This window comes from Dipodomys spectabilis, unplaced genomic scaffold, assembly GCF_019054845.1.
Source record: "Dipodomys spectabilis isolate Male_0828 unplaced genomic scaffold, ASM1905484v1 ptg000030l, whole genome shotgun sequence".
In the NCBI taxonomy this organism is placed as follows: Eukaryota; Metazoa; Chordata; class Mammalia; order Rodentia; family Heteromyidae; genus Dipodomys; species Dipodomys spectabilis.
In genome coordinates, this window is record NW_024870707.1 from 8,992,555 (window position 1) to 9,019,804 (window position 27,250).

The 27,250-nt window shown below is 43.1% G+C and overlaps 1 pseudogene; it reads left to right on the forward strand.

The window, feature by feature from the left end:
• Nucleotides 1-777: 777 nt before the first annotated feature.
• Nucleotides 778-24,636, forward strand: LOC122104851 (annotated as a pseudogene).
• The last annotated feature ends 2,614 nt before the right edge of the window (nt 24,637-27,250 follow it).

Consider the following 27,250-nt stretch of genomic DNA (forward strand, 5'->3'; position numbering starts at 1 on the left):
TCTCCGAACTGTGTTCCAGAGTGGTTACATCAGTTTACATTCCTACCAACAATGTAGTAGGGTTCCTTTTCCCCACCTCCATGCCAGCATTTGGTTTTGTCTATGTTCTTGATGATGGCCATTCTAACTGGGATGAAATGGAAACTCAGTGTTGTTTTGGTTTGCTAATTTCTCAACAGAAAGAACTGTACCTCGAGATTGTTTTCATGAGCTCTTTTTAATAAAATTCAGTCCTTTCAAAACATTTTCTGCCATTTAAGAAATATTAAAAATTATTTTAAAAATTACTGGGCACTGATGGCTCATGTCTGTAATCCTAGCTACTCAGGAGGCTGAGATCACGGTTCAAAGCCAGCCTGGACACAAAAGTCCATGAGACTTTTATCTCTAATGAGCTACTCAGAAAACTGGAAGTGGTGCACTAGCTCAAGTGGTAGAGTGCTAGCCTTGAGCTAAAGAGCTCAGGGGCAGCACCCAGGCCCAGAGTTCAAGCCAACAAAAAAATAAAAAATAAAAATTTAAAGCACTTCACTTTGGAGTCTTATAAATTATGTATTTGTGAAAGACTACATATCAATAGTAGGTCTGTTCTGGTTTTTTACTGGGAACCTGGAGATCAATGTCCACAGGTGAATGTGAAACATTGTTCAGGACACAATTATTTTCCAGAAAGTTGATCTTTAACAGATAAAATTAGAGAAAGCCAACCAGTCGAACATTTCTGTGACTTGAAAAATAATCACGAGAGGATACTCATTCTACCGCCTGGCTACAGAAGAGAAAGGAAGTTGGTTCAGGACCAACCTCCCGTCATGTATCCCATGAAATGGCACTAATTTTCCTTAAGCAGTCTAGATTTTATACTTTTGCCTCCAACTGGAGATATTTATTTAGCCCCAATGGCCTTTCAGGAAATTCTGGATCAAGTTGGAAGCCTGGGAAGATTCCAGATCCTTCAATTGGCTTTGCTTATGATGTGTAATTTCTTGGGATACTTTCATTGTCTCTTGGAGAACTTCACGGCAGCCGAGCCTGAGCACCGCTGCTGGGTGGGCATCCTCGACAATGACACGCTCTCTGACAATGGCACTGGGCTCCTCAGCCAGGAGGACCTCCTGAGAATCTCCATCCCACTCGACTCCAACCTCAGGCCAGAGAAGTGCTGGCGCTTTGTCCATCCCCAATGGCAGCTCCTCCACCTGAACAGCACCTTCTGGAAGCTGAGTGAGGCAGAAACAGAGCCCTGTGTGGATGGCTGGGTGTATGACCCACCACCGTGACTGAGGTAGTAAACTTCAATTTTCAGTTGGGAGTTCAAGATTTGGGTGTTTAGAAATAACACTTTAAAGTGATTCATCTTTTAGTCAGTATTGACTGCATCTTTATTAAACATAGACACATATATGATGAGTCTAATGAATTGAACAGTATATAGAGCCCTCCTAGTATAGTGCTTTTATTTTTGTAAAAACAAGTGTTTAAACAAACAACCTGTGTTTCATTTTAAATGTTAGGCTCAGTCCATGTTATAGGAACTTGGTTACAAATTAGCAACTTCCTGGAGATTGAGCAAATCCACAATGCTCACAATTTTCTTTTAGAGGAATCATCTGGAGGATCTCCTGTGATAATCAGGATTCAGAAAATGCTTCAAGGTCCCCCAATTTATTCAACATGGATTCAAAGCAATCATTTCCTTAATAAACCTATTGATTTAAAGTAAGTTTGCTGGGAAAAGTTAGGCGGTAACCTAAAGGAGAGAAGTCTTGTTATGTCGAAAGCGAAAAGTGGTGTCATGCAACTTGTAGATCATGTTAGTGAGTTTTGCTCAGATTATCCTGAGAGAGTATAACCTCTGTTGTGCTCATTTCCTTCTCTTTCAGTGGGGCCTGGTGTGTGAATTTCAGTCACTGAATTCAATAAATAAATTTCTGTTGACAGCTGGGCTGTTGGTGGGAAATGTTCTGTATGGCTGTTTATCAGACAGGTGATTATCTGGTTCACAGTGCTCTCTGCTACAGGGTATGATGATCCTAAATGCAACACAGGTGCGAGTGGCTCATACCTGTAATCCTAGCTACTTAGCAGACTGAGAAAAGCCAGCTCAGGGAGGAAAGTCCATGAGACGCTAATTTCCAATAAACTACACAGAAAAAGCCAGATGCAAACTGTGGCGCAAGTGATAGCACACTAGCCTTGAGCACAAAGAGTCTCAGGTACAGCACTCAGGCCCTGAATTCAAAGTCCATGGGGGAAAAAAAAAAGATTTTCAATGCACACATTGGAGAAGCTCCAGCCTCAGAGTAAATTTGTCTGCCAGAAGTTCTTATGTTTAAAAAAAAATCAGCCTGCCAAAAAAGGTCTTTGAGCATTCAAAGAAACACTTGTCAAAAGTTTAGATGAACATGATCAGAAAGACAAAGGCTTTAGTGCCTACAAATGACAAAAAGTAGTATGGAGAATAAGGCTGGTAAAGTCACGGGCAATATAGAATGCTACATGTTTGCACAATAGGAAACACACACACACACACAGAAAACTATGTGAAAGATAGAGGATCAACATTCCCAAATCTCTCTATCATATTAACCAAATGTTTTCAAAAACAACCAAATTACAATATATAAAGAAGGAAAAATAGTCCATTCAAAGAAAACTATGCCCCAAGTTCTTTGAAGCACAGACATCCAACTTCTTAGAGAAACACTTCCAAACAAGTATTTTAAGCATATTCAAAAAGATAAGCTAGAAGATGTATGAAGACATAAAGACATAACAATGTATGAAAAGTAGTAATATCAATACTAAGCGAGGAATTGTAGAGAGGCATATACTAGAATCTGAGATCAAAACTTGAAATGAATAGATTAAACTTGTCACTAGAGAGATTCAGTGGAAGCTGAGACCCAGTATAAGAATCCATGGATAGACATGAAAAAACAAAGCAGTAGAAATGATCAAGCAGTTAATGTCCGGTGCTGGTGTCTCACACCTGTAATCCTAGCGACTCAGGAGGCTGAGATCTGAGGATCATGGTTCAAAGCCAGCCTGGGCAGGAAAGTCCATGAGACTTATCTTCCATAAACTACTCAGAAAAAGCCAAAGTGGTATTGTGTGGTTCAAGTGGTAGAGCACTAGCCTTGAGAAAATGGATCTCAGGGATAGTGTACAGGCCCTGATTTCAAAACCCAGGACTGACCAAAAAAAAGGAAAAAAAAGAAGGCTAATCGACGAAAGAAGGTTAAAGCTGGCTAGTACACAAAGGTCTCAGGGATAGCATGAGTCAGACCTACATATATGTTATGATAGTCTCAGAAGAAGAGAGAAATGGATAGAGATTTGAAGAAAATGTGCCCTATCAGTGGGAAACCACATATAAATCCAAAGAGGCTCAATAAAATCTAAGTAGATAATGTCTATATCCTACACTGAGATATATTATAAGCAAAATATTAGAAATTAAAGGCAGAAGTTTTTGTTGTTGGTTGTGGGGCTTGAACTCTGGGCCTGGGCGCTGTCCCTGAGCTCTTTAGCTCAAGGCTAGTGCTCTACCACTTGAGCCACAGCACCACTTCCCATTTTCTAGTGGTTTATTGGAGATAAGAGTCTCTCGGACTTGGGGCTGGGAAGGTAGCTCAGCGGTAGAGTGCATGCCTTGCAAGCATGAGGCCCTGGGTTCGATTCCTCAGCACCAAATAAACAGAAAAAGCCCGGTTAAAAAAAAAAAAAAAAAGTCTCACGGACTTTCCTGCCCAGGCTGGCTTTGAACCCCCATCCTCAAATCTCAGCCTCCAGTGTAGCTAGGATTATAGACATGAGCCAGCGGCGCCCGGCTTAAAGACAGAATCTTGAATGAGAAAAAAAGTAAATATTATATATATTGTATTATATATCATATAATTACATACATTATAGTATATATTATATGTAATATAATATATATAATAAATTGTTGGTTGAATCTCTTTATCACCTAACATAGAAGCATTCCAGCATCCTCCTCTCAAGAAGGGGTTCTTCTAGTGTTTTCCCTATGCTGTTCTAAACTAATGTGTAGTTTCTCAAGTATAGCTTGCTTGCTTGCTTGCTTGCTTTTTTATGACAGTACCGGGATTTGAGTTCAGGGCCTGAATGCTATCCCTGAGCATTATTTTTGCTCAAGGGTTAGTGCTCTACTCTTGAGTCACACCTCCACTTCTGGCTTTTTATGGTTCAGTGGAGATAGGCTCATGGACCTTCCTGGCTGGATAGGCTTTGAATTGTGATTCTCAGATCTCAGCCTCTTGAGCAGCCATAAGTATAGGTATAAGTCATCGACATGCGAATCTATACATATTTGCACTTTGACTGAAACTGTTTTGTGACTTGCTATAAGTCTATGAAAGCCAGAACTCCATTTTCCTTTCTTTTTTTCTACAGACTTTCCCTGTTATAATTCTTCATTCCTCATCTTGTTTAGTGTTTTCCTCTGTAGATTTTCTGAGCATTCTTTTCTCTGCACTGGGACTTTCTTCCTTCCTGTTCTTGAAAGTGCCATGTTGTTCACGACCACAAAATCCAAATTCAGCAGAGGATGATTCTGATGCCACTCATGAGAAAAAATCCCATGTGTTGTTTCCCCAGTGTTCCCATTGCTGTGGTCAAGAAATGTACAGTCCTAGAGTTCCACATCTGATTTTGATACTTCATTGTGTGGACAATATGATAGGCTAAGTCCATGTATTTAAGTAGCTGTATTAAATATATTAGAAGTTCCAGTACTATAACTTACCTCCGATGGTATGAATGGGTAGCTAAACTACTGTTTACCAATGGGAGAAGCACCTTTCATATACACAGGTCATGTTTACAAGCATGGACAGTGGCACTTTTTTTGCAAATTAAATTCGAACTTACTTCAGCCTCCTCTATTTTACCTGACAGTACTATTTGTCCTGTTTCTTAAGTCACACATAGATATGAACGAGGAGAACACAATATCAAGTGTTGATCAAGAATCAAAATAAATTTCTTGTGTCTCTCATCATAGGTTCCCTGAAGAAAGAAGAAAACTTATGCCTTGTGAACAGAAATAAGGAAAAGATAGCTGGGTGCAAGGGATTCATGCCTGTAATCCTAGCTACTCATGAAGCTGAGATCAGAGGATCATGGTTCAAAGCTAGCCCAGGCAGGAAAGTCCATGACATGCTTATCTCCAGTAAACTACTCAGAAAAACCCAGAAGTGGCGCTGTGGCTCAGAATGGTAGAGCACTACCCTTGAGCAAAAGAAGCTTGGGGATAGCTCCCAGGCTCTGAGTTCATGCCCAAGTGTCAGGGGAAAAAAAAAAAAAAGATGGGCATAAACAGTGCCAGCCGAAGGATGTGTCAATCTCGAATAAAATAAGCCAAGTCTCCCAAGATTTTCTGTCCTAAGCCAGCAGAACACAATGAAAGAGCCATTCCCATGGCTTGGAGAATTGTGGGTCATAGCTAGCCCAGGCAGGAAGGTCCATGGCATGCTTATCTCCTATTAACCATCAAAAAGTCAGATGTGGTTATTTCTCATTATTTGTAGTTTAAAAAAAAAAACTTGCCTTGGTAAGGTGGTTCAGTGGTAGTGTACTTGCCTTGCATGCATAAGGCCCCAGGTTGGATTCCTCAGCACCACATAAGCAGAAGCCGGAAATGGCGCTGTAGCTCAAGTGGTAGAATGCTAGTCGAACTGAGGAGCTGAGGGACAGTGCCCAGGCCCAGAGTTCAGGCCCCATGACTGACCAAAAAAAAAACAAAAACTTCCCTTGTGGCTGGGAAGGTGGCTCCATGGTAGAGTGCTTGTTTTGCATGCATGAGGCCCTGGGTTCAATTCCTCAGCACCACATAAAGAGAAAACATCAGAAGTGGCTCTATGGCTCAAGTGGTAGAGTGCTCGCCTTGAGCTGAAGAGCTCAGGGACAGCGCCCAGGCCCAGAGTTCAAGCCCCCACTGACCAAAAAAAACAAAAAACCTTTCTTTGTGTTTCCTTATGCAACAGCTGTTCCAGTTCCCACCATCTAAACTTTATCTTTTCCTCAGGTTTGGAAGGAGGCTAATTATGATCAGCTGTGCGCTGAATTTGGCCATTGCTGACACATGCGCAGCCTTTGCTCCCACCTTCCTCCTTTACTGTGTCCTGCGCTTCCTGGCTGGTGTGTCCAGCATGGGCATCTTGATGAACAGCTCCATGCTCGGTAAGTATGTCTTCCCACCTTGAGCATTTTCCTTGCCTTGAAGGTGAACTTAATACCCTACCATGGTTTGGGATGAAAATTCACTTGTCTTTCAGCTGTAGAATGGACAGGACGCAAATTCCAAGCCATCGCGATGGTTCTCTTAACCTGTTCTGCCAACTTAGGACAAATATTATTGGCAGTCCTGGCTTATTTTGTTCGAAACTGGCACATCCTTCAGCTTGCACTGTCTATACCCATCTTCTTCTTCCTACTTCCGTTCACAAGGTATGAACTTTCTTTCTTTTTTTTTTCCTTTTTTTTTTTTTTTTTTGTTGTTGTTGTTGGTTGTAGGGCCTGAAATCTGGGCCTGGCGCTGTCCCTCAGCTCAAGGCTAACGCTCTACCACTTGAGCCACAGTGCCACTTCTGGCTTTTTCTGTTTATGTGGTGCTGAGGAATCGAACCCAGGGCCTCCTGCATGCAAGGCAAGCACTCTACCACTGAGCTACCTTCCCAGCCCTGAACTTTCTTTTTTAAGAGATCTGAGATCCTGGATGAGAGACACAAGAAATTCAATTGGATTCTTGATCAACTTCTGATATTCTACTCTCCTTATTCATAGCTATGTGTGACTTGAACATCGGAACAAAAAGTATTATAAGCCAGGCGCTGGTGGCTCATGCCTGTAATCCTAGCTACTCAGGAGGCTGAGATCTGAGGATCACAACTCAAAGCCGGCCCTGGCAGGAACGTCTGTGAGACTCTTATCTCCAATAAAAACCACTAGAAAACCGGAAGTGGCATTGTAGCTCAAGCAGTAGAGCGCTGGCCTTGAGTGAAGAGCTGAGGGACAGTACCCAGACCCAGATTTCAAGCCCCAGGACCAACAACAAAAAAAAAGTATTATACTTCATTTTACTATTATAAGCAAATACCTTTGTGAAACTGTATCTGCATATTGCAAGAGATACAGTTATCCTAAAAATGATTCAAGACTGAGTGGGGGGGGGGGGTGTGGGGAAGATGGGAAGGGATGGGAAGGGGAAACAAAGGAGGAGGCTACAATGCTTGATAAGAAATGTACTCATTATCTTGTCCATGTGATTGTAACCCCTCTGTACAATATTTTCACAATAAACATATATATAATAAAAAATTTAAAAATTTTAAAAAAAGTTTTATGCTAAAAAAATGATTCAAGGGATAAAATTCTTGTGTAAAGGGCTGGGATTGTGGCTAATAAAATTTTAAAAAACTAAATAATGGAAGATTCTGTAATAGATAAAATATATCTCACTATTTTCAAATTATAAAATTTAATTTAGTATAAGCACATATAAAATGCAGTATGGTTATAATAATATACTCTAATTACTAAAAAATAAGCAATTCTATGGACCAAAAGTGTTAAGACAGTAATTGAACTTTTGCAAATGTATTTTCCTTCATGGGGAAAACATTTGAGGATGGTATTTCATTGTCAATAGTTTTCATTTGTATGTGTAGTTTGGGAAGGAAAACATAATGGAAACCTTAATGATTATTGTCTTTGGAGGTGATAGTAGGTTACAGAATTGAGAAGCAAATGTCCCTCTAGTACTGTTCATTTAAGGAGCAGTATGGATTCCTCAGTTGAAAATCATAGGCAGAATGGATAACTTACATCCTTTGTTTTTGGATCCCTTCTTTTCCTCTCCTTAAAGAGATTTCAGAAAGTTTAAAAAGAGCTATGGTTGGGGGCTGGGAAGGTGCCTCGGTGGTAGAGCGCTAGCCTTGCAAGCATGAAGCCCTGGGTTCAATTCCTCGGCACCACATAAGCAAAAAGAAAAAAAGATGGAAGTGGTGCTGTGGCTCAAGTGGTAGAGCGCTAGACTTGAGCTGAAGAGCTGAGGGACAGTATCCAGACCCAGAGTTCAGGCCCCATGACAAGACCCCCCCCCCAAAAAAAAAAAGCTATGGTGGGAAGTGGCATTGTGGCTCAAGTGGTAGAGCACTAGCTTTGAGCTAAAAAGCTGAGATACAGCGCCCAGGCCCAGAGTTCAGGCCCCATAACTGATGATAAATAAAAAAATATAAATAAACATATAGCCGGGCGCCAGTGGCTCATGCCTGTAATCCTAGCTACTCAGGAGGCGGAGATCTGAGGATCACAGTTCAAAGCCAGCCTGGACAGGAAAGTCCATGAAACTCTTTTATCTCCAATAAACCACTAGAAAACCGGAAGCAGCAGTGTGGCTCAAGTGGTAGAGCACTAGCCTTGAGCTGAAGAGCAGGCCCAGAGTTCAAGCCCCACAACCAATGGGGGACAGGGGCGGGGGGGAAGGGCTATGGTGTTAGTTCAGGACAGAAAGCCTGTTGAGTTAGGAGTGATCCTCAGAAGTGACTGTAGATTTCATTAATACTGTGAGCAAAATCCAGATAAACAGCATGTTCCTTTAGCCAACTCATCCATTGTGACATTTGTCCTCCACAAGTCTTTGCAATTCTGTGCCCTCATTAAACTAAGGCCAATTTATCTTGCTGGTGTTCCAAAAGTTACCACAGCCATGAGGATCAGAACTGGCTCCCATCTGAATGAGACATTTAGTAAAAATTAATAATTAATTGGGGTATCCATATTCAGGGAAATATGAGTGTCCCTCATACGCCAGCTCTGTGAGCTGGGTAGTCAATTTTCACAGAACTCACCATGGAGTCAGCATGACTCCAGGCCTGCATTCCCGGGAGCCCAGAGTATCATGTGCAGAGGTCATTTCCTGTTTCCCGAGGTATGATGACACATGACACATGATGCTAGTTCTTGGTCCACCTGAATAAATGGAAGGGATGAGAATGAAGGAGAAAGGAATCTGAAGGTTGAAGGGGGAGTGGAAGTGAGCGTGTGAGAGCTGACTACATTTCCATCCTCGTCTTTGGGCAGGTGTCTGGCAGAGTCTGCTCGGTGGCTCATTAGCACCAACAAACCCCAGGAAGCCTTAAAGGAGCTGTGGAGAGCTGCGCGCATAAATGGAATGAAGAATTATAGAGACACGCTAACTGTGGAGGTGAGTGAGATGGCTGTTGGTTATAAGACACAGGGAAGACATAGCCCAACATGTGTACTCCTTAGTGACAAAGATTGTCCCGACCCAAAGGACTTCAACGAGGGCAATGAACCTAAGCGAGAAGGAATGAAGGGACAAGAGACACGAAGAATGACAGCAAGACAAGGATTCTGATCAAGTTGCTAATTTTTATTTTTCACACAGGGGTATTTATATGCTTAGAATAAGGAAGCTTTTACATTGGCCGTTAAGGAAGCTTTTTCATTGGCCGTAGCAGCTGCAGGATGTTTGCTTAGGGTAGGGTGAGAAGGTGGTCGTTAGCAGCTACAGGGTGTTTGCTTGGCGCAGGATGAAAAGATGGGATTCTGTAAACAGCCTCAAGATGTTCCAGTGAGACAGTCAAGCCTATCATGTTGAGAGACTCCCTTTTGGCTCCCTACAAAAGATGAACTGTGCTAAAAGCGTTGGACATGTATATTCCTATTTGAAAGAAATTAAAAGCACTCTGACTTTTTATTCCTTTCCCCTGAACATAATTTATGAGAGGCCCATCACAGAATTTTATTGTTACATTTATTTAATTCACAGCTCTACTTGCAGTTTTCTGGTGGTTAATTGGAGATAAAAGTCTCACCAACTACTTTGCCTGGGCAGGCTTTGAACTTTAGTCCTCAGAGCTCAGTCTTCAGAGTAGCTAGACTCATAGGTGTGAGTCACCACCACCAGGCTATCTATTGCCATTTTTATTTCTCAGTATTTCTTACACTGCTGAGTGCTGTAATTCCTCCTAATTTCCTTCCATTCCTACCCTTATTTGGTATCTTCATAGTCTCAATGTCTCTTTGCTTTCTTTCCCCCTCTAAGATTAGTATAGTTGGTGGTGGTTGTTTTTAATTACTTATTATTGTATTTCCCTAGTGGTTTTGTCTATCCATTGTAGTTGCTTCAGCAGATCAGTCTCTCCCCTCTCACAAAACTGGGCCAAGTCCCACTTGGGGCAAATATACAGCTACTGAGCTACACCCCCAGTCCAGTAGTAAAAAACTATACCTGAAATCTGCTATCACTCCATCCTGCCCTGTCATTGAAAATACTTCAACTGAAAAATGGACATTAAAGCCTCTAACCTGTAACTGTAACCCCTCTGTATAGCATCTTTTTTCTTTCTTTCTTTCTTTCTTTCTTTTTCTCTCTCTCTCTCTTTCTTTCTTTCTTTTTTCCAATCATGGGACTTGTACTTTGTGCCTGGGCGCTGTCCCTGAGCTCTTCAACTCAAAGCTAGCGCTTTACCATTTGAGCCACAGTGCCACTTCTGGCTTTTTCTGCTTATGTGGTGCTGAGGAATCAAACCCTGGACCTCATGCATGCAAGGCAAGCACTCTATCACTGAGCCACCTTCCCAGCCCTTGTATAGCATCTTTACAATAAAATTTTTAATCATTTAAAATCTTCTAACCTAAAATTGCACAAAAACATGCAAAGCAGCAAAAAATTAGAAATATGAAAATTGTCAACTAATCCACAATAAAGGACACTAATGTCGGGAATTGATGGAATTCAAGACTGAAAATTCACAAGGATGATTAAAAGATTGGTCAGTGGAATCAAAGAGCATCCAGATAACACATCTGAATGAATTAGAATATGAACAAACAACTCCTTGAAATAAGGAAAACAAATCATGTATTAAACGGGAATATAATAAAGTCAAAAAATTCTGAAACAGCTTCAAACTTTGAAAATGAAAAATTTTGTTGTTTGTTTGGTTTGTTGTTGTTGTTTTTGCAGGTCCTGGCTTGAGCTTAGGACCTGAGCTCTGTCCCTGAGCCTAGCCTCTCTGTGCTCAAGGCTAGCATTCTACCGCTTGAGCCACAGCGCCACTTCTGGCTTTTTCTGTTTATGTGGTAATGAGGAACTGAACCGAGGGCTTCATGCATGCTAGGGAAGCCCTCTATCACTAAGCCACATTCCCAGCCTGAAAAGTTGATTAAGACAAATAAACTCATTTAAAAGCATCAATACAAAATTAGATCAGACAATTGCAATTCAAACAATGGTGTTTCCTTTGAAATTAGTTGGAATCTATCATCTGAAACACTCTGAATATCTCAAAATTTCAATGTTGTCTTAGACCCCAGAAATCCAGCAAAAATGAGTAAACATTACAGAACAATCCCAGCTCACCCTGATATGTGATTCTGACATTGAATATATATCTGAAGGCCAGACTCATCCACTGCAACCAACGGATGGCCCCCAAGTTTAAGGTCTCCTAGGAGCCCATTCTCAAATAACAACAACAACAACAGTAGTAGTAGTAACATCAAGGGCTTTCACAATCAAATGTGGAAGATACCACCTCGCTTAATGAAATTAAGTCCTGTATTTTGTTCTGGAGTCTGTTGGGCACTGAGCTGGAAGTTTTTGGTGGTAGTAGGGTTAGAACTCAGTGCTTCATGCTTCTTTGGCATACTCCCTTCCTCCGTCTACCACTTAGGCTACCATCCAACCTGGCTTTTTGGTGATTGTCTTCAAGATTGCTTAGTTTTCCTCACTGAGAAGTTCCCTGAGCTTCCTTCACCCTCTGTGTTACCCTTCCCACCACTTTTATGCCTGCCATTTCTTTGTGTGTGTGTGTGTGTGTGTGTGTGCGCGCGCGTGCGCGCGCGCGCGCACGCGTGCACTGCTCCTGGAGCTAGAACTCAGATCCTGGGCACTATCCCTTAGATTTTTTGTTTTGATTGTTGGGCTTGAACTCAGGGCCTAGACACTGTCCCTGACCTCTTTTGCTCAAAGCTAGCTCTCTACTACTTTGGCCACAGCTCCATTTCTGGTTTATGAGTCATTAATTGGAGATAAGAATCTCATAGGGACTTTCCTGCCCCAACTGGCTTTGAACCTTAATCTTCAGATCCTCAATCCTCAGCCTCATGAGTAGCTAGGATTACAAGTGTGAGCTGCTGGCACTTGGCTTTTCTCTGAGATTCTTTGCTCAAGTCTAGCACTCTGCCACTTGAGCCACAGCTCCACTTCTGGCTTGTTGATTGTTAATTGGAGCAAAGAGTCTCATGGACTTTCCTATGCAGGTTGGCTTTGACCATGATCCTCAGATCTCAGTCTCCTGAGTAGTGAGGATTACAGAGGTGAGCCATGATTGTCCAGCTTCCAATTATTTGTTTATTTTTATTTTTTTGTCAGTCGTGGGATTTGAACTCTGGGTCTGGGCACTATCCCACAGCTCTTCAGCTCAAGGCTAGAGCCACAGCACCACTTCCGGTTTTCTGAGTGGTTTATTGGAGTTAAGAGTCTCACGGACTTTTCCTTCCCTGAGTGGCTTTGAACTATGATCCTCAGATCTCAGCCTCCTGAGAAACTAGGATTGCAGGTGTGAGCCATGATTGTCCATCTGCCATTTATTTTTTGTTTGTTTTTTGGGGGGGGTCCGGTCGTGGGGCCTGAACTCTGGGCCTGGACACTGTCCCTCAGCTCTTCAGCTCAAGGCTAGCGCTCTACCGCTTGAGCCACAGCACCACTTCCAGCTTTTTTCTTTTTGCTTATGTGGTGCTGAGGAATCAAACCCAGGGCCTCCGGCATGCAAGGCAAGCGCTCTACCACTGAGCCACCTTCCCAGCCCCTGCCATTTATTTTTTGATGTCTACATTTTCCCACTGCACAGAAAGGCTTTGCATTGAATTTTTCCTTTGTGAGAGCCTGGTGCTCCCTCTAATGCCTACCAGTTTCTGACAACTGAAGAGTCTCCTGTTCTTGTTGTTGAAGGTGGTGAGAGCCACCATGAAGGAGGAGCTAGAGGTGGCAAAGAAAAAAGCTTCTCTGCGCGACCTGCTCCATGCTCCCGCCCTGCGTAAGCGGATCTGTCTCTTGGCCTTTGTGAGGTAGGCTTCTCACTGTTCTCATTTCAAGAGGCATGATTTGTATTTCTCCTGTTCAATGGCTCAATGTTTGGGAGTGGTCGATTTAGAGATAAAAGGCAGGGGCAACATGCCCACAATTGCTATGGCTAGGTGTACCCAAAAGTTTTAAAGACACCAATATAAAACTAATTACGTTTATCATGATTATATAACCATGATAACATATTATGTTCATGTTTATGTTTATCATATGACATGCTAGGCTTGTCACCAGAGACTGATGCTGAGAAATTTAAGCACAACCAGATTTTGATTCTGAGTTTCTCTGTTGCTTTTTTTCCCCATTACTAGATGTAAGTTTTTGAACAGCTAAGTGAATGTATATAGACATATAGAGATGTACATATCTTGACAAATACTTATATGGATAAGTTTAAGCCATTCACTTAGAACATGATACAAGAAAAATCTAAAACCCTAGAAAGACTCATCATGACCCTTTGCCTTCTAAAAGGCTTAACAACAATGAAGGGCTCCTTCAGCATACAACTACTTTATGATGATTTTAAAAAAATAATCATTTGTATCCAAGCACCAGCAAACCCAGCATCCTAACTGTTAGGTTTTTAAAAAGAGCTAGCCAAGTAAGAACAGCAGCACGCACGTGGTATTCAGGTAAGGGGTAGGTTTATTCAGTAGACCTGCTGGGACCAGGCAAGGTTGGCACTCCACGTGGCTGGGAAAGGCCTGGGAATGAGAGAGAGCTGGGAAAGAGAGGAAAGAGAGAGGAAAGAGCTAGAAAAGAGCAGCGAGAGCAGAGAGAGAGCAGAGAGAGCTAGAAAAGAGCAGTGAGAGAGATCCTCTGGGCCTGGACTAGGCCTTATCTAGGGTATGGACGGAGAAAGGTATGGCCATATCAAATTCAGATGTGACCTCAGCGGATGCAGATGTGACCTCTTCCAGGTGTCCCAGTTGCCTAGGTAACGCAGGTACTGGGTAGAGACTTTGCTGCGAGGAGGGTGGAGTCTGCTGGCCATCCAGGAGCGGACCTTACACTAACAACCTGGGCAGGAAAGTCCATGAGGCTCTTCTCTCCAATTAACCAACAAAAAAGCCAGAAGTGGAACTGTGGTTCAAATGAGAGAAAGCTCCAGCCTTAAGGGCAGAAAAAAAGAAAAACTAAAAATAGTGCCCAGGTCCTGAGTTCAAGCTATGAACTGGCACATAATAATAAATATTAAAATTATTATTAGAAAGAAAAGAAATAAAGCTGGGCGCCGGTGGCTCACGCCTGTAATCCTAGCTACTCAGGAGGCTGAGATCTGAGGATCATGGTTCGAAGCCAGCCGGCAGGAAAGACCGTGAGACTCCGATCTCCAATAAACCACTAGAAAACCGGAAGTGGCACTGTGGCTCAAGTGGCAGAGTGCTCACCTTGAGCTGAAGAGCTGAGGGACAGCGCCCAGGCCCAGAGTTCAAGCCCCATGACCGACCAAAAAAAAAAGAAAAAAAGAAAAGAAAAGAAATAAAGTGATAAAGAAAATAGAAAGAAAATAAAGTGATAAATATGTCTTTGTTTTCCAAAACTGACTACCTCAACCTATGTTGTTGTAATCTATAGGACATAGTCTGTAAACTTTGTGATATATGATTTACTCTCTGTTCACTACAGATGTGCATCATTCTTGTCAGGATTTGGCCTGCTGCTCAACCTCCAGCACTTAGAAACTAATACTTTTCTGCTGCAGATTCTCCTTGCTGCCCTGAGCATCCCAGTTAATTTTGTATCACTTATTGCACTGAATCACCTAGGCCATTGAATAAGTCAGGTTTTTTTTTATGTTCATTATCGGGACCTCCATTCTGGCTACCACGCTTGTGCCTCACGGTAAGGAAAACACACGTGGTAGAAAAGAAATATCTACATGACACATTTCTAAAATGTTCCAACAATTCCCTGCAAGCAATCTGGGCATTGAGGTGACATTCTGACATTTATGTGCAGGGAGAGGAGCCAAGAATAACTTAATTTTGGTTCTAACATAATTTTCTTCATTATATTTGATAAGTATGTAGGTCCAGCTGTCATTTCTGCCAGCTTTCCTCTAAGCCAGCAATAGACATATTAGGTCTACATCTTGTAATTTGGTCCTACTAAGACCACACTATACTGTCCTTTCCTCTGTCCAGCTCTTCATTGACAATTCATATTTCCTAAACTCTGTTTATCCACTTATGAATATCATCACAGGGCACCATTTATGCAAATTCAGTTTGGAGAATTATCTTGTGAGAAAGTAGATACTACTTGTCTTCAAATAAAGAAGAAATACAAGTCACAGTTATGGATCACTTCAGACTATCTTAGAGTCAATTTTACAAAATTAAATGGACATATATAATGAGAAAGAAAAGTATAGGTGGTCACCATGTTTTTCTGAACTCACAGAATAGTAGTGTGTTTTGTAAAATCCAACTGATGAGCTCAGATCCTCTTACATGTCAGCCTGGACTTCAGTGTGCTGCTTTGCCTCAATAATGACTTCAATGTCTCATGCTCTCCTATTGTGAAGAAAACTATGAAATTTCCCTCCATTGTTTCTAAAATCTGAGATTCTTACTAAAAGAAGCCTTTACTCAAGATTCTTGACACATCATCATAGATCTAGCTACTCTCCAGGCTTTCCATCTGTGTAGGACGTGCACAGTACTAACCCCGTGTTGTGGGCACATGGGTCATGGCTGTAAACTCCTTGAGGGCCAAGATAGATCCTGCACACACCCTCAGCAGTTTCTCACATGACAGTTCAACATTATGCTAAGGACAGAGGAGACACTGGGCAGAAAAGAGAAAAGTGAACTGTGCTTCAATTCCTCAACCTCTGTCCCTCTTTAGCAAATGTCAGAGATACAAGTACAATCATTCATAATCATTGATCCATCCTAAACCAAACTGTGTAGAGAAGGCACATTTCTCACTTGTTATCCCCTGCAGGAACTCTGCCTCTGTTTAGTTCCTCTGTGATACACTTTAACCCTGTACACAATTCCAATCAAGGTGTTTGCCATTATGAGCAGGGAATGCTGATTGTGGCAGCTGGAACTTCCTGACTCTCTCTGGTTCTTCCTCTCTCCAGAAATGCAAATCCTCCATCTGGTTCTCTCAACTCTGGGAGGAGGACTTGGGAGTGCTTCCCTTTCCAGTTTGATAACACATTCAAATGAACTAGTCCCCACCGTAATCAGGTACAGAACCTCATCTGTTTGCTGTTAGGATCAGACCTTTCTCAGCACCTTCATTCTTCAAACTAATTAAAAAAATAAAAAAGGGGGGGGGCAGGATATTTCACAAAAGCAAATCATTGCAATGAAAACAACTCCAGCCACAGTTGAGTGAAAGCTTGCTTTTGCCAAGGTACTGTGAAATCCACTGACTGTATCATTCCTCTAGGCCTCTTGCAATGTTCTTGATGTTGTTTGGATTTTTTTTGTCAGTTGTCGGGCTTGTACTCAGGGCCTGGGCACTATCCCTGAGCCTCTTTGTGCTCAAGGCTAAGGCTCTACCCCTTGAGCCACAGTGCCATTTCTAGTTTTTGAGTGGTTAATTGGAGAGAAGAGTTTCATGTGGCTTTTCTGTCCAAGCTGGCCTTGAACCATGTTCCTAAGTACCTAGGATTAGAGGCATGAGCCATCGGTGCCCCACTCCTGTAATCTTTGGAATCACTTTAAAGTAGATGCCATGAAGAGTGGCATTGCTAAATGATACACAAATGTCTATGTATGAATTTCAAAGGCTAGAGTCAGTCCACAATCTCCATATGTCTAAATACACTCTGCTTCTTCAATGCATAACATAAGTCACAAATGCCAAAGTCCACGTGAGTATTTCTAACATTTTGTTTCTGTATTGTGCTTTGTGCTCTAAGGGCCACTGCTTTAGGAATCACTGGACTTGCTGGTAGCCTTGGGTCCTCACTGGCTCCCCTGTTGATGATTCTCGCAGTTTATTCTGCTCCCTTGCCCTGGATCGTCTATGGTGCCGTCTCTGTTCTTGGTGGCTTTATAGTCCTCCTCCTTCCTGAAACCAGGAACCAACCTCTGCCTGACTCCATCCAAGATGTGGAAAATGAGTGAGTTAAACGTCTGGGTGTTCCTCACAAAGTCGTGTTCTATGGGTGTGGGAGGAGGAAGTCCAAACACCATTCAGGGCCATGGTTTCCCAACAGACCTAGAGAGGCTCTTTCTAACCAGTCAGTGCCATTGGTACAGGAAGTATCATATCTATTATGGTTTAGTTTCATCTTATCCGTTTATGTGTTTTGTGTTAGGAGGCTTTCTAGATTACACAGAGGGCAACAGCAAGACAAGTACTAAGTAAGGGAAATTTCCTTCTCCCCTATACATCCCAATATGACCCTATCCATTTTAGTGTTGGAAGCACACCCCTCCAGTGTCACAAAATGAATAGATACCCAAAAGATAGGGTTTGTCAAGGCATTTTATTCTGTATACAAAGGTGATCTGCCACTCTCCCCATAGCTAGGCCGGTGCACTGGGCAGAGTGGCCAGCTCAGTTTGGCCTAACCCAAAGGGTAATGCTGCCCCTTCTCCTTTTGCTAAGGAGTCAGGCTCACATTTTCTTTACAATCGGTGACCAGGGTGATGGGGTAATAAATACAAGGAAGTTAGAGAACACTCTAGGCATCAGTGAAAGAACGCTACTAGGGAATGGGCAAAGGTATACATTGTTCTCATCACAGCTGGCTGGAAATAGGGTTGGGAATAGGGACACTGCTGATGGTCACAGTTGGAGGAGGCTGGTAAGTCAGCACAGAGTTCCCACTTTAAGGAAGAATGTCTAATCTTCAACTCCATTGGTAAGGACTCATACTTTTGACATTGCTGGCTGTTTACAAACAGAAGGTAGTTACAATTGAAATGAACAAGCAAATAATTCCAGAGTATAAAGTGGTTACAAGTGAAGGGTCCCACACATCCATCCCAAGGTACTGGCAGGTAGGCAGGCACAGGAGAAAGATTATTACAAGGTTCATTAGAGGAGTCATATTTGCCCCAAGCAGGAGCACATGGCACCTGTCCCTATCCAGGTAGCAGGAGGGTCTGAGGGTCTGAAGTGAGGTAGATGGGAGCCCAGGTGGAACTGGGCAGAGAGAGGAAGGGGCCAGCTGTAAGGAGGGAACTCCAGGGATGGAGCGGCTCAGGTCTGGGTAGAGCTGAAGACCAAAGTTGAGCATAATACTAACATTCCCCACCGTGTTGTTTAATAAAAACAGGGGGTATCAGGCCAGGGGCTATGGGCAGAGGTTGTTTCCTCTGGAGCTACTTCCTGCTGTAAAAGGGTGAAGTAGTCAGAGGTCCCTTTTTCGTTGCTGGGCCAGGAAGCATCTGCTTGACAATGGTTGGTAAAGATCCTCCTTTTTGAAAGACAATAATTATCTAAATGTAAGACAGAATTAATAAAAGGCAAAAAAGTGTTGTTAGTACCCCAAGAGAGGAGTATGTCATAGAGGGACTGATTTCTAGAAGGGACAATCAAAGACCTGAAATTGCCTTTTCTGTTTCGCTCTGGAAATATAGCATGGTACCTGACTCTGGGCATCCTGGAGGAGGGAGAATAAGACTTTTCCTGCTTGGATCACAGTAATCTGAGGAGGAGGTAGCAGAGATATTTAAAGGCACCAGAACCAATAGGTGTCTTGGGCTCTTTTGGCTACTTTCTGCTGGCCTGGGAGCATCAAGGAATCCCTGGAGCTGGGTCTTTAGGGTCCAGGTCCTGTTGAAAGAGACTTTTAGAAAGGTCAGACAAGGTGGCACAGTCAATAAACATGAATGGCATAGGAGAACACACATTGGCCATGGGCCGGAAAAGTTAAGCCCAGTTGTGTCACATTACAGGGAAGGAGGAATAACTGGATTCAGGGCAGGAAGGTGGCAGGAATGGGGTATCTAGGGTCTTTTGGGCAACTGGGTAGGGGAGAGCATAATGGACTGGTTGGGAGTACCAGTCAGAAGCTATTATAAATACAAATAGCAGGTAACAAAGACAAGACTAGGGCTGGGAAGGTGGCTCAGTGGTAGAGCACTTGCCTTGCATGCATGAGGCCCTGGGTTCGATTCCTCAGCACCACATAAGCAAAAAGAAAAAAGCCAGAAGTGGCGCTGTGGCTCAAGTGGTAGAGCGCTAGCCTTGAGCTGAAGAGCTGAAGGACAGCGCCCAGGCCCAGAGTTCAGGCCCCACGACTGGACCAAAAAAATAAATAAATAAAAATAAAATCGGCTGTTTCAAGTTTTGGAATTTTAGTGGTATTACTTTGCCCAATTATGATGGAACCATGTGATCAGTTTAAAATACAAAACTTTGTCAACAACAAGAAACTTCTAGTAAACAGGAGACATGAACAGATACATGGCATAGCATAATGGCGCCACTGGACGAGTCAGCATGGGGAGGGTCACAGAATCAAGTTGAGTAGATGCAAAACAGCAGCTGAATTACCATGATGCCAAGATGGTGCATCCACCACATGCTCAATGCTAGTGAGAAGATGTAACAGAATTTAATCATCTCCATGCTTACTAATAATCAAAAACCTTTTATCTAAACTTTTTATTTAAAGCAATGTAATAATTTTTTACACTGTTGGTAATATCCAAACTTGTTGACCTTTTGATGGAATTTAAACTTAAACTCATCCATTTTTTTAAGTTAATGAGTATAAACAAGCTATTTCTGGGCTACATTCTTTCAGGGATTTACCAAGGCATTTAGTTTATCTCATACTTGTATGGAAGAGTGCTGGGGGGGAGGGGGGGATTCCCAGGGGCCCAAAATTTGACTAACTTTGACCCACTCAGTACTAAACTCTAGTTTTGTCCCAATTGTTTAGAGCATTTTACCTATCAATTGACCTTTGGATACCTTTAGTTGGAAGAAGGGAGAGGTTACCAGAAGCTAATTTAGAACAGCAAATGCAGAGTTTAAGGGGAGAAAGTGTTTTACTTGCCCGAGAGCTTACACTAGTGGAGTTTTAAATTTGGGGCCAAATTTGACTCTGATGGGGGCTCAGCAGCGCCCCCCCTCCCAAGGCCCAGGTGCCTTAATGTAAAGAAATTTAGTTGGTGTCCTTTCCATGGTAGTAGTGGCCAAGAGCCAAGTGCTTGCCACAGAGCATCCCCTGTGGTGGTGAAGTACCCCGTTTTCGGATGCCCCCTCACAGACCACCAGAGACCACGATCAATGCAAACAGCAAAGAGTCGTTTATTGCAAGTTCGAGCTTGGTCCTCCGCGCACTTGTTAACCAATGACGCTAAGAGGCCCCGAGCATAGAATCAGCACAGTTCTTATAATATTGAACAAACAACTTTAAGGAACTTTTACATAAGAAATTACATGATTGGTTAACATTTAAAGCAAGCTAAGCTGGGCAAATATGATTGGTTGACCTTTACAGAAAAATGTCCTTGGTCCATAGCTTGACCAAAAAAACGGTTTTGAGTCACACCTGGACCAACAGAATGCATGGCATGTCTCGCCCTGGGCTCTGAAATTTATCAGAAAATTATCGGAACCGAAACTCTTAGCCCTAGGTCACTGGGGGCAAAGCCACTTGGGAGCTAACACCTGCCTTAAGCAAAGGCCATCTATGACGCCAAGAATTGTGCATGGCTTTCTGTCATAAATTCCTAGCATTGTGGCTAAAGTGGGCCACGAGTTAAGTCACAGAACTGAGATGGGGTCTTAAGTAAAATGGAATTGCTTAGGTTTTTCATTTTCCATTCCCTCTTCTTCTAGAGCATCAGGGACCAATCATGGTCCCCTAATTGGCACAGTCTTTTATATTTACAGTTTGGTATTGGGATCTCAGAACTAATAGATGGACTGTACTATCTCTTTTTTTACAAGGTCTGATCATGAGTAACAAAATTAACAGCACCAAAGGCCCTTACATTTTTTTTCCACCAGTCCTGACTCCATATATCACAGCTAACTTAATTTTATACCAGCTGTACTCGTAAGCTCCAATTTTTAAGAAATACTCATACCATTTGTTACATACTTAAACTTTCTGAGGTCTGTCTTCCTTTTTTAATAAACATTTTAAGACAATCCTTACTTTTTAAACCCCTTCTTATCCAGAGGATAACAATTGCTTCCCAAATCTTTCCCAAGGCTTTCTTTACTACCCTCCTCTTCTTTACAATTCCTTGAGCTTCTTTGTGGCTAGAATTTAAAACTGCTCTTTTGTTCCCCCCTGTGGCTTGTAGAACCAAGTTATCTCAGAACAGCCACAAGGCACCACTGTGATGCAGAAGCTTGCTAGATTTTAAGGCTAAGAGCAGGCCTGGGTCTCATTCCTTTCACTACCTGCATTGATAACACACTCAGCAGGTAATCACCAAACCAGAGCCAAACTAGGCTGTGACTATAAGAGTGGATTTCCAGTCACTATGCACTGAAGTGCCTAAGGCAAGCAAGCCAGTGATATCCTTGCCCCCAATGTCCACTATGGAAATAGAGAGGGTTTCTGGATATCACCCAAAAGAATGTCCCATAAGATTTCAGTTTCAGCAGCTTTCAGCCAGGATGCAGTCTCAAGTGATGGAACCAGGCAGGAGTTCAGTCTACTTTTACCATGGTGGAGGTGGTCTGGGTGACGATGTAGATTTCCTCCAGGTGACTGTCAGGCTGTCATGGAACTTTACCCATTAGGGTGTGCAGCAGCAGCAGCAGCAGCAAGCAGGGTCTCTCAGTGGCTCCAAGGGACTGTCACACTTCGCGCTGGGCTGCACATTTCTACACAGACTGGTTAAGGATACATTACATAGGCTTGGCAGGCTTTGGCCTCGTTGGTTTTTAAGACTGTTTAGACAATAGCGCAGGACAATTTACCAAAATGACAACTTTTTTTACTAACCAGATATTTTTGTAAACAGACACAAAAGGCTTAGTCTTATAACCATCTCCAACAGATGCAGTCTCTACACTTGCACACCTGTGGTATTTGGCTCATAATAGCAGGGGGTGGGGGGCGCCAGAGAGGAATGTCGCCCTTGGCCATGGTAGGCCCTAGCAGAGAGTTCTGGGCACTTGGCCAAGATTTCACTCAGATGGCAGGGGTGGGGCTTGGTTAGCCCACGAAGACCTAGGTGGCCTTACAGACAGAACTACAGAAATTGGAAACCCAGAACTCCAGTTACTGGTTACTAACCTGAGTAGGACTTAATTAGCAGTGTTGGATGGGCAGGTAGAGCACTTGGTCAGGAGAAAGTTACCTTGGTGGTCTTCCGGCAACCAGAGTATAGGATATTGGGACAGGTCCCGGGGCAGCTGGTCAGACCTCCTTCTGAAGTAGAGGGGGAGCAAATTCACTGGGGAGCCTATCATCGTATGGGCCACCACGAATGAAGGGTCCCACACATCCATCCCACGGGAGCACACAGAGGCAGACAGGCACAGGAAAAAGATTATTACAAGGTTTATTAGAGGAGCCATATTTCCCCAAAGAGGGAGCACATGGCACCTGTCCCTATCCAGGTAGCAGGAAGGCCTGAGAGTCAGAATGAGGTAGTTTGGAGCCAGGTAGATCTGGGCGGAGAGAGGGAGAGGCCAGCTGTATGGTGGGAACTCCAGGGATGGGAGGAGCTCAGGTCTGGGTGGAGCTGAAGACCAAAGGTAGGCATAATACTAACAAGATGGAGACATTTTAATTTGATGGCAAAGATTGCTTTTCTCACATTAAATATGGTACAAACATGCAGATACAAACATTAGCATCCTGTACAACCTTCTAGACACTGGAACCCCTCATCCCAGCTAGTGGTGATAAGGTGCTTGCAGTCAGCATTTCCTGTAGCTTCAGATCTGCTCCATCACTTGGGGGAGATCACAGAAAGCTCTAGAGAACCTCTGGCAAATGACTATGTAGAGTTGGGGAAAAGTCTAATTGTGTTGTCTGTGCCATTCATTGTGAATGAAGGTATTCACAAAAGAGAGGAAGGGAGTGGTGAATAAAGGGTTTCTTTTTTTTTTCTTTTTGTTCTTGTTGTGCTTGAACTCAGGGTCTTGGCACTGTCCATGAACTCTTTTGCTCAAGGTTAGCACTCTACTACATTGAGCCACAGCACCACTTCCAGTTTTCTGGTAGTTAATTGGAACTAAGGGTCTCAACAACTTTCCTGCCCAGGCTGGCTTTGAAATGGGATCCTCAGATCTCAGCCTCCTGAGTAGGTAGGATTACAGGCATGAACCACCAGCACTAGCTATAAAGGGTTTAAAAATGAAGAATGAGGAGGATTTTGACCTTGGTATGCATCCCAATTTTCCCACACACCCCACTCCTCTTGGACTATGTCAAAATGTATACAATTTGTAGTAGAAATGACCAGGACTGCCTTTGCAACTACTTCCAGAGAGACTGGTTTCGAATCTTTAGGCAAGGCATTGATATGGCCAATGCCGAGACATGAAAGATAAGCTTTTCCTAAAGAAGGCATGAGATATATGTTTTCCTTGTGTCTTTTCATTTACATGCTGCCTTGCTGTTTCTCTTGTATCTTTTCCAGGAGGAAAGGCTCAAGACAAGCAAAGCAGGAAGATACCGTCATCAAAGTAACACAGTTTTAAGCAATTCTGGTAATTGACCTAGATCTACTGAAAGAACAAGAAAAAGGAAAAACAAAATCAGTATTCTTCCCACGTACTAGTAAATGTTTTTTTAAATGAATTGACATATTAGAAAACATGGATCACATTTAAATGTTTGACACTGAATTAGAAAACATGGATCACATTTAAATGTTTGACACTGAACTACTGTCTATATAATAGCTAGTTTAATCAGAATCAGACAGTTGAAGGAAACTGGAATGTCTTGAAAGCAATCCTGATAGGAAATACTTTTGTAGCTATGTATTGCTTTTCCAGGTGAGGTGCTGTTAATTCAGCTTTGCGTGGCTGTGACCAAACACCTGAGAAAGCTCACTGAAAAGGGGCAAAGTGTTATTCAGGGCTTTCAGTCCAGAGACCCTTGACTATTCAGGCCCTGTGCACACATCTCCCCCCCTCCTGCATAATCCTCTGCCCAGTGTCTGTGTTACCTAGGTAACTGGAATACTTGGTAGCAGTCATCTTCCCCTCCTCTGAGGTCACATCCTGGGCTGCCCAGGTCATGCCTCCTTTTAGAATGTGAGTGAGACCCAGGCCTTGAGTTCTCATCCAAATCCATTGTTTCTACAGCTTTCCCACACCTGGCCACACCTTCCCCTGCCCCCCAGTCCCCTGGCCTAGATAAGTCCTGGCCCTGGGGTGGCAGGCCCCTTTTCAGCCCTGTGCTTCTCCACCATGCACGTGGGGCAGGCTACTTGGAATAAATAACTTCTCTTCCTGCCTGTATCCCACAGTGGTGTTGTCATTCATTGGGGGCCTACTTTTAATTTACCTTACAACTATACTGCTTCCAGGCTTGTGGTGAGTCTGTACCTCATAGCAGAAGGGTGTCCAAGAGAAAAGCTGCTCTATTCATGGTGAGCAGGAGGGCTGAGGAGGGGGTGCAGAGAAAGACGGGGGGAGGAGGAGGGAGAGAGAGGGAGGAAGTTGGAGGGAAGGAAAAAGGGATATTGAAAGACAAAGAGAGAGGGAGATAGACAGAGAAAGAGCAAGGAAGGAGGGAAAGAGAGAGGGAGAGGAGAATGAGAAGAATTACTGGATACAATGTCCCTTTCCAAGGCATGCCCCTAGTGATCTACTTCCTCTTACTAGACTTCATCTTCTAAAATGTCATTCCCCTCCCAGTCACGCCAAAATCTAGAGACGTTTTTAACAGATGAGACTGGGGGATATTCTAAATAGCATGTAAGATAGGACAGGTTTTTGTTTTTTAAATTTATTGTTATTCTAGAGGTGATGTACAGAGGAATTACTGTGAGAGCTGGAAAAACCAAGCTGTGAGACCTGAAAGGATTGCAAGCTTGGAAAGCCTTCTCCCAACATACTCACAGACACTGACAGTTTCCTGAAAAGGCCAATCAGTCCTGGCTTAACTAGAATTCAGATTTCTATCCTAGGTATAGGCTAATTGGACCCTAACCTGCCCCAGAGCCTGGAGGTGTAGACTAAAGTTTATGCAAATTGTAAGCTCTTTACTGTTTAGCTCTAGTTCTGGAGATGAAGAAGTCATCTATCACTTGCATACAGAATATTGTCATGTTGATGTTTATATCTTACTATCTGCACATACTTCCCTGTATGAAACGCAATAAAAACTTTGGTGAATGGAATCTTGGAATCTGAAGCTGGCAGAAGGCTACAGATCCCCTGATACCCCAAACCTCAATTCGATGGCCCGGTGTCCATTACTGCCTCATCCCCAGTCCCAGCGGGCCAGTTGAGACAAATTATAATTACATGAGTCAGGTAAAGAGTACATTTCCTTTTGTACAGTATCTTCTGTTCATTCATTCATTCTCAGGCCCTCCCTCCCATCTCCTTCCACTAGTTGGATAGTTCACTTTTATCAATGTCCAGTGCACTCTATACTGTACTTTTTTACCCTTTTCCCCCTAGTTCTGTGCCCTGCCCCAAACTCTCCCACAGATGTACTCGTGAATATGCCATACATAAAGAAAAGAAGGCAGTTGTCATAAAAACTAAAAAAAAAGGGTGGGGGGGGAGAAGTCTCTTGTTTCTATATCTTGGTGTTCATTTCAGTATGTGTATTATTTTATATAAAGATAAAGAGGCACTTAGGCATTGTAATTTTGTGATTCTCTCCTAAGTGTATGCTCTTTTGGCCTTACTGTGTGTACATATCTAGAATCCTGTATAATTTGTCATTTCCCAGTGCATTTTAGATCTAACTTCCACATATCAGAGAGAAGATGAACTATTTGTCTCTCTGAGCTTGGCTTATCTCACTTAACATGATTTGTCTATTTCCCTGTGAAAGATTAAAAATTAGAGTTACATTTTACAATTGCTAACTGCTGATTTTGCTTCTGTAAACTTGCTTCTGTAAACTTGCTTCCCCTCCCTAAAAATAAATAAAAAGTTTCAGAGTCCAGATGCCAGCCCTGGGACAAGGTCTGTGGTTAAAGAACAAAAGAGTATGTTTTTCTAAGTTCTTGTTTGAAAATTCCCCAAATGGGACCCAAGATAAGGACCATCTGGCAAGTCCAGCAAACTAGGTCAAACGTCAACCAATCACAAGCCTGTAACTATGTGAACTCCCCTCCAGGGTGACCGCTCCCCCTAGATTTGCCCTGAGCCAACCATTTTACAAAGAGTGTTACAAAGTTTCCTGTGTAGCAAAATGATTGCTGGAGTACACAGTGACTTGTAAATGGACCAATCCCGGGGCACCTGGTGTCATATGCTAATCCTGTGGTTTTTGCCTTTAAAAATGCCTGTAACTGCTGCTCAGGGCTCTCTCCCATGCTGAGGCAGAGAGACCGTTTGCACAAACGCTGAATAAATTCCTCTTGCTTGTTGCATCTGCTGGTTTGGAGTCTTGGTTTCTGGGGCGCCTTCCCGCAGATGAAAGTATCCCAGGAGTCTGGTGTCTTTCAGTTGGGGGCTCATCCGGGATCACGGCGCCCCCAGACCCAAATTCCAAGGCCAGCTGGAGGTAAGATAGAGCTCTAACGTTTCGCGTCTTCTGTGTTTGTTATCTCTGTTCTGTATTCTGCACTCTGGGATCCAAAGAAAAGTGCCTGTACAGGGTCTGTATTGAGGCCAGTGGGGGAGGCAGACGTGCCCTGAGTGTTGGGGGGGAAGAGGGAACGTGGAATCTCTTTCTTCTCCCCCGCCCTGGAGTCCTACTCCGGGGTGACCTGGAGGAAGAAGGGAACGTGGAATCTCTCTCCTTCCCGTGACCTGGAGGAAGGGGGGAATGTGGAATCTCTCTCCTTCCTGGGGAGTTTAGCCGTGGTCGGCCACACCCATCTGAAGTTGCTTTTTCTATTTGCAGTCGGTTTCATCTGTTTTTGTTTAGTGTTAATTGTCTCTGTTGTCTATTTTGTTGTCCTTAAAGGGATGGGGCAGCAACTAACAATGCCCTTAAGTCTGACTTTAGATCACTGGAAGGAAGTTACAGCCCGAGCCCAGATTGTCAGGTTTTAGGAACTTGCT